At 37.5% G+C, this 13,670-nt stretch overlaps 1 long non-coding RNA gene across 1 annotated transcript; it reads right to left on the reverse strand.

Moving 5' to 3' along the window:
• Positions 1-336: 336 nt before the first annotated feature.
• LOC125954366 (uncharacterized) lies at positions 337-10,148 on the reverse strand. The gene is made up of 2 exons (XR_007469030.1): positions 10,025-10,148; positions 337-7,582 (listed from the first exon to the last, which is right to left on the reverse strand). It is a non-coding gene; the product is annotated as an uncharacterized LOC125954366 (long non-coding RNA).
• Positions 10,149-13,670: the final 3,522 nt, after the last annotated feature.

Below are 13,670 nucleotides of genomic sequence, written 5' to 3' on the forward strand. Positions count from 1 at the left end.
CAGAAGCCAGGCGTAGACAAATTTAGGTTATCAACAGAATAGCTAGCAACCATCATGCCTGGTTTATCGTTGACACTATGAGTATCGCTCGCTTTATCGATGGATTTAATGTCGCGTATGGAGAGACCGCTGTATTCATGGCAAGATAGCGGCTTGCGATAAGCTACCAACCGGATCAAAAACCCAGCGACACATGCAACAGCGATTACAGAGTTGCGGTGATCGCAAGTTCCTGAACCGAATCAGAGCACTTACCTGGACGCCGGCACTAGAAAACACATCCAAATATAGACTTTTCTTCTTTCTTAAAGTCAGAGGAAAACTGAATGCGTTATTGTGTAACAAATAATATTATATCAACATTTTATTCTCGTTTAGGTTTTATTGGTTTCTCTACAGGAATGCAGGCAAAGCACGGATAAACCTGCTGACTAATTCTTGGTCCATTGCATGATTATAATCTATGCTATCTATCGACAATGCAAGGAAAGTGATTTGGTGTTAGCGCATCATAGAATTTTCTGTAGTGAACATTAAAGTAAAGTCACTCTTTTATGCATGTTAATGAATAAAAATTACAAAGACGAATGTTTTATTGAACCAAGCCATTGAATTCACCTGATACCCAAAAAAATCTAAAAATATTAAAAACACCTTAGCACATATAAAGTTCAATAGATCAAAGAAACATCACTAGAGAGCATTGAGATCTCCATTTCAAGTCAGCCCAGCAGCTCTGATATACATCTGACATACACGAACAGGTTTTCATTTTGAAAAACTTATCAGTTTGGTGCGAACAGGTTGAAACTGAAAAACTCCTGGAAGTTTTGGCCCTGCGATATCCAGTTTGGAGCAACACTACTATCAGACTTATTGGCTGTACAGAGTAAAGGTCTTGCTTGTACATTATTTCTCAATGATTCGGATTTCACCAACGACTCAGACACTGTAGAGGAAGTTCTTTGTTGCATCGAACATCCCATCTATTTGATTATTATATATCATGAAGCGTTCAAAGCAGTTCAAAGTATTATTCAAAAATGGGAAAAAGATATACTAAAACAATCCACAAAACAGGTGTTTCTTATCAAGAAAACAAGCAACATCCCAAGCGATCTTAGCGGTTTTCGCATTTGTGATTTAACAGAAGAATCATGGAAGCTGATCCTCAATGAAGACATTCCTTTATGCACAACAACCATTTCTCCAACCTATTTTTTCAAAACAATTTTCCAGAGCTTTCTATCGAAGAAGTTATCAAATTGTTAGACTAGGGAAGGCAAAAAAGGACCGAAATTAAAATCTTGAAAAATCATCGGCAAACTGTAAACATTTATGTTCAACGTTATTGTGTAGACAAGACAATAATATATAAAATAGAAAATCTAGATCGGTCTTAAGATTAGAAAATGGTCACAGTCATACAGAACATGCCTGATTTCCAATAAAAATAAATCAGCATTGATAAAATAATCGAACGCATAATGAAACACACAGATTCCAATACAATTTCCCCTGAGGCAAACAGTTTAGGAGACAAGTATGAACCTATCGTTGGTAACGAAGCAGAAACGGTGTTGATATTGTTGGGAGAAGCGGGATTTGGAAAGTCGACTAGTTTCACATGTTGCACATGGCTATCACAGACACTGGATCCTAAATCCTGGATTGTTCGATGCAATCTATCTGATTATTGTACCGAATTCAAACGCTTCTATAATGGGACACGGGACCAAGAGGAAATGTTCAAAATGGAAAATGTAACAATAGGATTGTTGTATAAGCTGATTCGTTTATCGCTTATTGATACTTGTAGCAGCGATCTATGATTCGTGAGGTTGACTGGTTGGAATTGTTCAAAATACTTAATTCTTTCTGATCGATTCGTCATTGTGAACAAATCGCTGATAAAACATCTTTGTTTATCCCGCAACAACACAATTTATATGCGAATATTCGTAGCAATGTTCAAAATAAGTAAGTTGGTGTTGCTGTTGGACGGATTCGATGAAATCGCGCCTCATTATAAGGAGGTAGTATTGAAGTTTCTCTCTCTGTTTGCACAATTTAATGGAGTAAGGAAATTGTATCTCACCAGTCGTCCTTACACTTTCAAAAACCAATTCGAAAAGGCATTCAAATAGTTGATGTATTTCCGATTAAAAAATGTTTCCCTGCATGATAAAGGGTCTATGATGTATAAGATGATGAAATTAAAAATGGATAATGGACGCATTGGCGATAATGGGGTTTACGATTTCTATAACGTATTGCAAGTTTCGCTTCTTTGGGATCTAGATAAAATGAGTGATATTCCATTGAACCTTATGATGGCAGTGGATATTCTTATAAGACCTGATGATCAGTACATAGAGAGAAATTTGAGATAATGGAAGCCATATCCAAGCCATCGTTCACTGTGTAATTGCTTTTGGAAACGTTACTTCATCTGACATTTTACAAATTTAGAGTGAATATAAACACCGTTAATAATCCTATTCCAAAAGCATTATGGTAATGAGATAGTAAAAGTGAAACGATAACATGTAATAATGGCATTATGGGTGTTATTTGACAAAAAGTGAGTTGGACGTTATCTTATCGCATACAGAGATAAGTGAGTCGTATAATTGCATGAACGAAATACATGAAGCCATAGAGAAAACTGGAATTATTCATGATATCCAAGACGAGTTTCCAATGTTTACCGGTCGAGCATTCCATGAATGTTTGGCTGGTTGCTGACTTGTCATGTGACGAGTAAAAGCGTTAAGGCAGGACAATGATCTCTAGTTTAGAGTCGTTCTGGAAGCAACAAACACTACGAAAGCATATTGACACAATTCATGCCCAACACTATCCTTTTCATTTTGCTATTATTGAAGAAGATTCGAAAAAGTATAACTATTTCCTTCAGTTACTCCAAAGGCTTTCAATGGGAGAGATGATAGGTGCAGAACTTTATTCCCTCTATTGGTATCTGACACGAATTCTGACGGGATATCTGACCGAATCTATCAAATCACATCTAATAAACGACAAAACAAAGTTATTTGGTTGGATTGCGCATTCCGTGAAGATAAGTCTAGATATTTTTTATTTCTTTCGCATCATGGAAGCCTAATCAATGTAGAAGTACTTTACGAACAGGTAGTTTTAGTTGGGCATGTTAATGTTCATGTAGCTTTTGAAGCATTTGATAAATATGTTATGGAATATCTAAGCCGGAAAGCAATCGCACAGTCTCTACAGACTATCACACGAATTGTCTGTTCAGACATTGTGCGATTCGTCATCGATTACTTTTCGGCTTAGGTATTCCGTAACATATTTATTAATGACTAAATGAACATTAACATGTCCAACTAAAATTACCTGTTTGTAAAGTACATCAATAGTGATTAGACTTCTATGATGCAAAAGAAATAGTATAAATTTAGACTTATCTTCACGTAATACGCAATCTAAAGTGGTTTAACCAAATAACTTTGCTTTGTCGTTTAGTATATATGATTCGTTAGATTCGGATTTCGTTAGATTCCGTGTCAGATACCAATAGATATAATAATGTTCTACACCTAGTATCTCTCCCGTTTAAAGCATTTGGGTTAGCTATATAGAATAATTTTACTTTTTCTCACTTCCTCCATAATAGGAAGATGAGGAGAATGGTGTTGGCGATGAATTATTGACACAATTGCTTTCGTTGTGTTTGTCGCTTCTAGCACGATTCTAAACTAGATAGCTTTATCTTGCCTTGACGGTTCTATTCTATTTGACACATGATAAGCCATCAACCAGCCAAACATTCATCAAATGTTCGATCTATAAGCATTGGAAATTCGTCTTGGATACCATGAATAATTCCAGTTTTCTCTATGGGTTCATGTATTTTGTTCAAGTAATTATACGACTCACGTTTCTTTGTATCTGCTAAGATAACGTCCAACTCATTTTTGTCAAATAACACCAATAGTGCCATTATTTAATGTTACCGTTTTACTTTTTGCATTTTTTTACCATGAACAGCATTCTAAATTGGATTATTACCCGCGTAAGAACACACTCATAATTTTTAATATGTCAAATGGAATTGAATTTCTACAAACGATTCCACAGTAAACGATGACTTGGATATGTCTTTCATTTTCTCAAATTGCTCTTAATTGAGCGTTTTTTGAAGAAAACGCTATGTACTGATCAACAAGTCTTACAAGAATATCGACTGGCATCATAAGGTTCAATGCAATACCACTCATTTCATGTAGATTCCAACGTAACGGAACACATAATATGTTACGGAAATAAAATGCTTCATTATCGCCAATGCGTTCATTATGCATTTTCAATTTTATCATCTTATACAGCATAGACCCTTTACCTTGCAGGGAAACATATTTTAATCGGAAATAAACCATCTTTTTGAATGCCTCTTTCCATTGCTTTTTAAAAGTGTAAGGACGACTGGCGAGCTACAATTTCCTCACTCCATCAAATTCCATACAAACCGAGGAAGAAACTTCAACACTACCTCCTTGTAATGAGTCGCGATTTCATCAAATCCGTTTAAAAGCAACACCATCAAACCTGATTTGAACTTCGTTACAAATATCCGCAGTTTAATTGCGATTTTTTGGGGGGGAAAACCACGATGTATCGTCAGTTCCTCATTCCACATTGGGAAACGATCAGGAAGAATTAAGCACTCCGAACATTTTCAAGCAACCAACCTAAACGAAGATTGACAGCTACTACAAATCTCAATGAGCGATACACGAATCAGCTCATACAACATTCCCAATGCTTCATTTTCATCTATGGACACTCCGACTTGGTTCCGTGAACCATCAATGATGTGTTTGAAATCGGTGCAATAATCAGGTAGACTGCATCGAACAATCCAGGATTTAGAATTTTGTTTCCGCAAATACCACGCCAACCACATGAGACTCGTCGACTTTCCAAATACCGTTTCTTCCAACAATATAAACACCGTTTCTGCTTCGTTATCAACGATAGGTTCATTCTTGTCTCCTAAACTATTAGCCTCAGGAAAAATTGTATTGGAATCTATGTGTTTCATTATGCGTTCGATTATTTTATCAATGCTGATTTATTTTTATTGCAAATCAGGCATGTTTTGTATGACTGTGACCACTCTATAATCTTAAGACTGGCCTAAATTAACTGTTCTAATTGTCATTGCCTCGACTACTCAATAACGTTGGACATAATTGTTAGGAATTTGTTGATGATTCTTCACAATTTTGTTATCAGCCCCTCTCTGCCTTCCCAAGTCTAACAGTTTGATAACTTCTTCGATAGAATATTCTTGAAAATTGTTTTGAAAAAGTAGCTTGGAGAAATGGTCGTTGTGCATAAAGGAATGCCTTCATTGAGGATCAGCTTCTATGATTCGCCTGTTAGATCACAAATGCGATAACCACTAAGATCGCTTGGGATGTTGCTTGTATTCTTGATAAGAAACACCTGTTTTGTGGATTATTTAAGTATATCTTTTTCCCACTTTTGAATAATACTTTGAACCGCTTGGAACGCTTCATGATATATAATAATCAAATAGATGAGTTGTTCGATGCAACAAAGAACTTCCTCTACAGTGTCTGAGTCGTTGGTGAAATCCGAATCATTGAGAAATAATGTACAAGCAAGATCTTTACTCTGTAGAGCCAATAAGTCTGATAGCAGTGTTGCTCCAAACCGAATAAAGCATGCCTGCACTTCCAGAAGCTTTTCATTTTCAACCTGTTCGTGTATGTTAGATGCTTTACGAGATGCTTGATTGATTCAAAATGGTGATTCCTCTACTTTCTTGCACTGTTTATTAGAACCCCCCTGTAGAACTGTAGCTATTGTGCTTTAATATTTTTAAATTTTTTTATGTCTTATGACTTCATCAATGAATTGAAGTTTATTTGAATAGTTATTCACCAGCCAATTACAATAAAGCCATCTTTGAAGTTCGTATTCTTCAGAGACGCCGTGTTCATTGCAATCAAAATCATTGTAAAATACCAATAGATGCTATGTCTATCATTGAAAGCTTTTGGATTAGCTGAAGGTAACAATTCTACTTTTTCCAATCTTCCTCACTAATAGCAAGATGGAGCGAGTAGCCAAGAACAAAAATTGTATCAATATGCTTTCGTAGCGTTTGTTTCTCCAGAACGACTCAATGGTAAATATCTTTATCTTGCCTTAACACTTCTCTTCTATTTTTTCAGAAATTATCAAATCTCCCAAATTGGTGAATGTTCTGTATATAATCAATGGAACGTCACCTGCAATACCATGAATAATTCCAGTATTCCTTATGGCTTCATGCATTCATTCAAGTAATGATGCACCGTATATAAGTTTATATAAAATTCTCAATGATACATTTTTATCTATCAATATTACGCTCTGGTTCCGTGAACCCTCGGTGAAACGTTTGAAGTCGGTGCAATGATCGAATAAGTCATATAGAACCAACCAGCATAAAGCAACTGGCATCTGTCATTATGCGTCCAGTCTTTTAATTGATTCCCACATTCTTCCTTAGTATGCTCTGCATGATTGTGGCAACTGTTTTAAATGTCAACACCAATACAATTTAGATACTCGTGACGGCTTGGACGGTGAATATGACTGTTTTCGATTTGATGATCATTCATTTAAAACCCTCCCTTATTAGCTACAATTTTGAATTTTGATACAATTTTGAAACCCTCCCTTATTAGCTAACTTATCTTAGTTTTGTTGATACCATTTACCTCAAGGATGAGTTCAACGATGCTGATGAATAACGATGATTAGTAGTAGTCCAATGATGTAACCAAGCCCCACATTCTTCCTTAGAATGATGTAGCCAAGACTAATTGATCTGCTGGCCGCCATACTTCCTTAGCTTCGTCATCAAAATCCGTGTAGATGATCAATTGTAGTAGATTTTCCTTATAAGACGGCTGCAGTTCTGGGTCGTTAAATGATGGCAAATGTTTCTATAGATCCATTGGATCGTTTCTTGTTTCGATCAGTCAGGGAATCGTTCAGAGACATTTTGGAGATGGGCGTTCAAATTTTGTGCATCGCTTGGATCTTTAGTGTTCCTTTGTTGCCTTTGATGATGTTTGCCATTTTTGAAATGGTACACGATGTTATCGACTGTTCTGAATTTCGAGTACGCTGCAGCTTATGAAGCTGAATTTTGTGGGTGGATGTAATGACTTTTAATGTTTTTCGAGATTTTTTGTTTGATGATAATCCAAAGTTAGATCCAATGCGATATGCCATACAGAAATAAGTCAATCCCCCAATGATTGGGTTTCATCTGTAGTGTAGCAGGAAGATTTTCTGATTTCATCCTGTCTATTAAGGACGAAACACCGATACCATTATTTGTATCGCTTGAAATTGTGCTAGCTGTACCAGTCCTTTTTAGTTGTAGAAGGTTGATATCATTATTTCTACCAGGGTAATTAGAGGATCCGGGATCTTTCATATTTTCGGTTGATTTCTCGTACAACAAATATCTAGTCCATTTTCCATGAAGTCATTCGAGTGATCGATGATGAGTCTAGAAAAGGAATAAATTTAACACTGATATTATTTTTTCAATAAATATCGTTATTTAACTAATACATCCGCGAGCAAGAATGACTGAATAACACTGGACATATCGACGGTAACGCGCTTTACATGAAATATAGGATTATGTGCAGTAAGTACACTGAACCATGTGTCGTTATCTTCTCTTTCATACAAACACATTTAGGTGTATAAGATACACGATAAGTGATATGAGGTACATATGTAGCACGAGATACGTGGCATGGAATACGTGGCACGGGTTACGTGGCTTGAGATACATGGTACGGGATTGATGGATGAAGGGGAGAATGAAGAATAAGGCAGAAATAATGATGAAAAAGGAATGATATTTAATGATTTTATTAAGGAATCTTATATGAAATGAAATTGAACGAATGAACTTCAAACAATAAGATATTTTCTGCCTCAGTATGCTTATCTGTTGATGTGAGAAACTCCTAAAATGAGCGAATTATTTAATCTACTAATTCTAAACAGACAACGATCGAATAAAAATAACGAAATCACTTTTTATTAACTTACTCACATAACGATCAACAATTTACACTATCAATGATATTGTCAATACGTGACAAGAAAAACACTTTCAGTTTTGAAATGAAAGCACACCTGGTAATTTCTGAGGAGTTATCCTAGACACATTGCCAACACAGCACATACCGGTACAAAGATAGATCACTCTTGCACAACGATTGGATCAATATCCTCGAGTCGAACAATTTACAACTTGCTTCCAACGGCTGTTTCCGGCAACTGCGGATCTTAAACACGTTAGCGCCAACCGAAGCCCCTTATGCTGTATGTAGTTATCTTAGAAAGCGATAACTCCTATCTTATCTCTCGGGTTCCCCTCGATGGGAATGTGTTGTGAAATGATTTCAGTATCGGACCGGATGGATCGGATTCTATTAAGATCAAAAACCATTCCAAATTTCCAATACCCTTATCATCGGGTTTTATAGACACCGATGTTGCGCAACAGCGCATGTTGGATGTCTGCTTACGTGTAGCCAAGCAGCAAAACCCATTCGATTTGATTTATTCGTAAAATGTTTATGCATTATATCAAATTTAACTGAATCATGAGTTCATATTATAGCAACTATTCACGACTGTACGGATGAGCTGCTCCAATTTAAATTAATTTCAAGTTGAAATTCAAAATTGAGATATAATTAAATGTTAATATATTTATTTAAAAAAATTGTCTTAAGTTTTTGTTCAACTAGTATGAATGTTTCAATTCCTTGTACCGGCAACTGCGTTTATCGTCCCATCTCAACCTGTGTCTTTACTATCGTCGTCTCTACTTACGTCGTCTGTACTACTTACTAGAAAACAGTAATTTTCTTTGCTTTGCATTCGCAACAACGATCAAACATCGTTTTGTAAAAGTCACATGTGGTACAAAATGCAATGTTTGTCCACAGATTCGCTTTCTTGAGGCATCATATTTTCCGGAAGAAATATTTTTTTAAAGCTTTGTTTACTCATTCATTCGCCATCCCTGGTGTTTATTTCATCATCCAATATTAGAAAACAAAATTATTTCGACGATCTTCTAACATGGATCCGGATTTCATGGATCCGGATTTTTAGAAAACACTTTAAAGGCGATTACGTCATTTTGGCGTGTATCTTATTAACGCCTGGTGGCTCCACCGTCCGAGTCCGAGATTAATGCCAAGGCGAGAATAAATACTAAAATGAACACACTCTCTCAGGCGATCGGTATCACTCAACCGGACGAAACGAAAAATAAATGCTTACTTGCAAAACTATAGTGGGTGCGCCTGGTGTCCTACTATAGAGACGGGCAAAACGTGTGTAAAAGTTAATATACTAATGGAGCTTGGTAGCACAAATGGTATAGATTGAAATAAAAAGGCAACAACGAGCGAGGTAACGAGCACGTGTCTATTCAGTTCCACGCTACCATAGAAGCGGGAAGCCAATCGAAAACATCGTAGTGCAAAAGAGTAGTTATGCGTGATGGAATAGATAGAAATAAAACAGTAACTCTAGTAGGAGTAAACCTCCAGCAGGCTTTTGCAACGAAGACCGAGTTGCAGACCAAGATGAAATCAAAACTCCCTAGCATTAGAAAATATCTTGTTCACTGGGTATCTGGGTGCCCAGTTCATTGGACAGTTGTCACACACACCACTCGTGATACCGGTTTCGTTTCTTTGTGGAGTTATTTCATCAGATTTTCGAAGCGTGGGACTGTATGAGATAAGCAGGAAGCGGATGACGTGGATCGGAAGGGAGGGAGGGGGGTGGGGGGGGGGGGGGGGGTGGAAGAATGGTTAGAAAAAATGTAGTCATTTGAACAGCATTTACATCAGATTCTTTGTTTTACAGATCATCTGACTTAATACACGTTTGAAAATGAACTACATATTACCTGCATAGCTGTTCGGAAAGCTAGTTGAGAGCCGATTTCTGATGCACATTCCGACACATGGTGTTGAGTAATAATTTTCTATGCTGGAACCTCACTTCCGACACACGCTTTCGGCGACTCTCACGGTGATCACACGACTGGTGACAAGAGTGATGGTGATCACTGAATATCATCCCCTCGCTTAGTCCCAGTCTAGCGTGACGTTGAGCGCGTGAACGGCGAATCATTTATGTTACGCCTCGTCCACATCATGAGCTACAGCGGATTTTACGGCTGGAAATTCATTATTTGTTGCCTTCGGTGTGTACAAACGTGAATGTTCAATATTCGTTCCTAATTCAGGTTTTGGTGATTTGGACGAAGTGGCAGTTCATTTGAAATTTGTTTTCCTGGTCCAAACTAATCGGCTGTCGCTAATTGCTATCGCGGATAATAGGGACGAGCCCTGAGACTCTCATGCATGCGCTCTACCATTCTAGCCTCACGTTCAGACTGTAAATTAGAGAAAAATGAGCACAAAATGAACACATCGCCATATATTTGTGTTCTTGTTGTGCTCATATTTTACTCTTTGAATTATAGTTTGGAGACGGAGCAACAAAATTAATCATAAACATAAACCAGACTTTTCGGAATCTTTGAAAGGTTAAAAAATAGGCATCCAAATATGGCAACATTCTTTCCGAATATGGCAATGTTCTTTTCACATGAGAGTATTTTTTGCTTTCATATCACAGATATTTAGCGTACCGGAGATCACTCATCATTCCCCTGAGGCATTCCATAAATTATTCATATTATTGAACATCAAAGGCAAGATCTTAGATTATGTGGCTTGGTTGAAAATGGTTTGCCAGTATGAAGCAATGCTGCTCACGCCCATAGCGTATTGCTAATGAAATGTCTCATAGCGTACTCATCACATAGCTAACCAAATTACCTCTCTGTCGTAGTGTGGTTGAATCTATCATACCATCAACCGGGCCTCGAGTTGGTACTGACTTTGTGTAGAGTAAGTGAGCGTATTTTGAATGTTGCCATTTATGAGTTAATGGCAGTATCTAATTGACATTTAGCGGTCTACTATCGCTACACCGCTTATTGATTAGTTATGGTGTCTTAGCATAACACTTTCAGCTCATACTTTTGCGTATTTGTCAGCATAATGAGACGAAATAGCAATTGAAAAGGATGTTCATATGATGGATCGACCGACAAGATTGTAGAACATTGTTACTAATGATGATGACAATTCTGTTGATGAATCATGATTTGAAATGACGGCACATTTAAGGGTAATATTAGATGTTTTATGTTGTATGTACGAAACTGAAAGAGAAATGTTGTATGTACGAAACTGTATTGGGTTCGGTTGTTTCTATTTAACACTTATTTTATTGTTACTTTGTTACCCAAAATAGCAATGCAAAATCACGATCAACCTGTTTGTAATTGGCTATTTCATAACCCTATAGGCGGTGTATTCTTCAACCAAAACAAAATGTGTGCAGTTTATAACGAAAGAGTGTTACGATGCGGAAAGCAAGGCGATCGAATAACACTTGTCGAGAGGTTTGCAAGATGCCATGGTGACAAACTACCGTTAATTAGCTACCGCGCCTGTGCGGGCATCATAAAAATAAGCTGGGCCCATGCCGTACCACAACGCATTACGACTCCTTACATTCTTGTCATGCATTCTTATCCGGAATATTTTCTGATGGATGATAAGTACGGTACTGGGTTTTCCAGCAAATACTTTAATCATCGATGGCGCGATGAAATGATGGACGGATCGAGACGTATGGAGTACGCTGCGTAACACAGTGGCCGAGCCAGAGGCTGAGCCCTTACCAGCACAAAACATTGAGAATAGAATTGGAAATGCGTACCTCGTTCACTGCTAGCACATTTACGGAATTGGTAACTAACCGAAAGTTCAAACTCACTTCGAATCTAATCCTAAGCTTGGTCTCATGGAAGATATAAATTCTTTAATTAACTCTTGCACATACAAAGTACCTAGCAAATTATACAAAACTCTTGTATTAATTATGTCAAACAAAATGAGATTTGAGGAACGAGACCAATATTTTCTTATTTGTGAAGGCCAGTGCCAAATTCAAATCGCGTAGCTTATTGCTTTGTCGTATTCGCACTGATTAAAAATGCTACAGCGCTGCTGTGGTATTCCCCTGTGCATTGCAAGGGCCGGATGACACCTTGTTGCCTCTAAGAACTTCGCGACATGCTTAACTATCGCAGATCACAGGTACTATGTGTTGGTTGGTTTCGTGTTTAGGAAATATATTAATCATCTAAATATATTTACTGTTGTTGCTGTTATCTCGTCTCTATTCGCCTAGTGGGCTTCGACACTTCACGAAATATTTTTTTTTGTAGTTTCCGTTCATTATGCAACACCATTATTAGCTATTATTTTAATCATTTTTTGAGATGGGCCTTAGCATATCTTTTTCGCTGAATAGTATCTAATGACCCTTGTAAATGGTCTGTTCTTGGCATCCGTTTGTGGTAGGAGAATTAAAGAGAGGACACAAACTACTAAGCAGCTCCAACAACAACGCGCCGCGTTGGAATCGTTCCTGTAGAGAGAAATTCTCTCGATATTTATCGCTTTTACCAACTGAAACTGCGAGTCGTTAACATCTCATAAGCATAAGTAGCAAGTGAAATTACGTTCCAATTTCCGTAAATTGATACAGTCCGGCTATGCTCTATTGTTCCTCAGAGCATATAACATAAAACAAAAAGAAATTAAGGGGGGAAAAAAATAAAAAACTCGCGGCATTTACAGGATAAAACAACAACTAAGGGATTTAGAGGCGCTTAAGCAACCATTAGTTCGTTTTAGTACTGAAAGAACTGATACAACTTTTCAGTATGCTTGTGTCAATGACCTGAGAATGGATTGCTTCATAATTATTACCTAATCGTCTGCTTTGTACATATAGCGTAGAGTACATTTATCATGCAAGCATACTTTGCAACAATTTTCCACCACATACCACACGTCGACCTGGTTGATGGATGGGGGTTTTTTCGGCTACTTCAACATCCGCAGTCAAGAACGTCTTCTCAAGAACGTATGAAGCTGCTCATCAGAACATTAAAACTGTCATCCGAAACTTGTGGTGGCACGCAACGTGTGAGAACAAATGACTCACAGCGTGACGCTTGCCAATGGCCTGTGGTAATGGCTCGCTGACGGTTATATCAACAATTTTGCCAATTCTGCTCAGAGTTTCAAGCATGATTTATGATATCGTACTGCGAAACCAATCGCCTTTAAACGGCGAACAAAATAGGCCCAACAAACATTATCGATTGAGCAGAGTGCGGTGAACGGATCCAAAACAGGTTCTCAAACAACCGACGCCCGCAGCGTCATAAATCATACTATCCTCGTTGTACGCACTTCTTATACCTTTACCCAAAAAGGTACCGAAAAAATTGCGAGTCTGTCAAGTAAAAAACAACGACGTTCAACTTATCAACTCCCACAACGTATTTCCCAGCTCGAAGGAGTATAATACCTACCGTTGTGTTGTACCGCGCTGTATGCTGATAAAGATTTGAAAGCACATTTGATCTGCTTGAGACACTTGTCTAGGTAAGCAGACGG

The sequence above is a fragment of the Anopheles darlingi genome, chromosome 3, assembly GCF_943734745.1.
Source record: "Anopheles darlingi chromosome 3, idAnoDarlMG_H_01, whole genome shotgun sequence".
In the NCBI taxonomy this organism is placed as follows: Eukaryota; Metazoa; Arthropoda; class Insecta; order Diptera; family Culicidae; genus Anopheles; species Anopheles darlingi.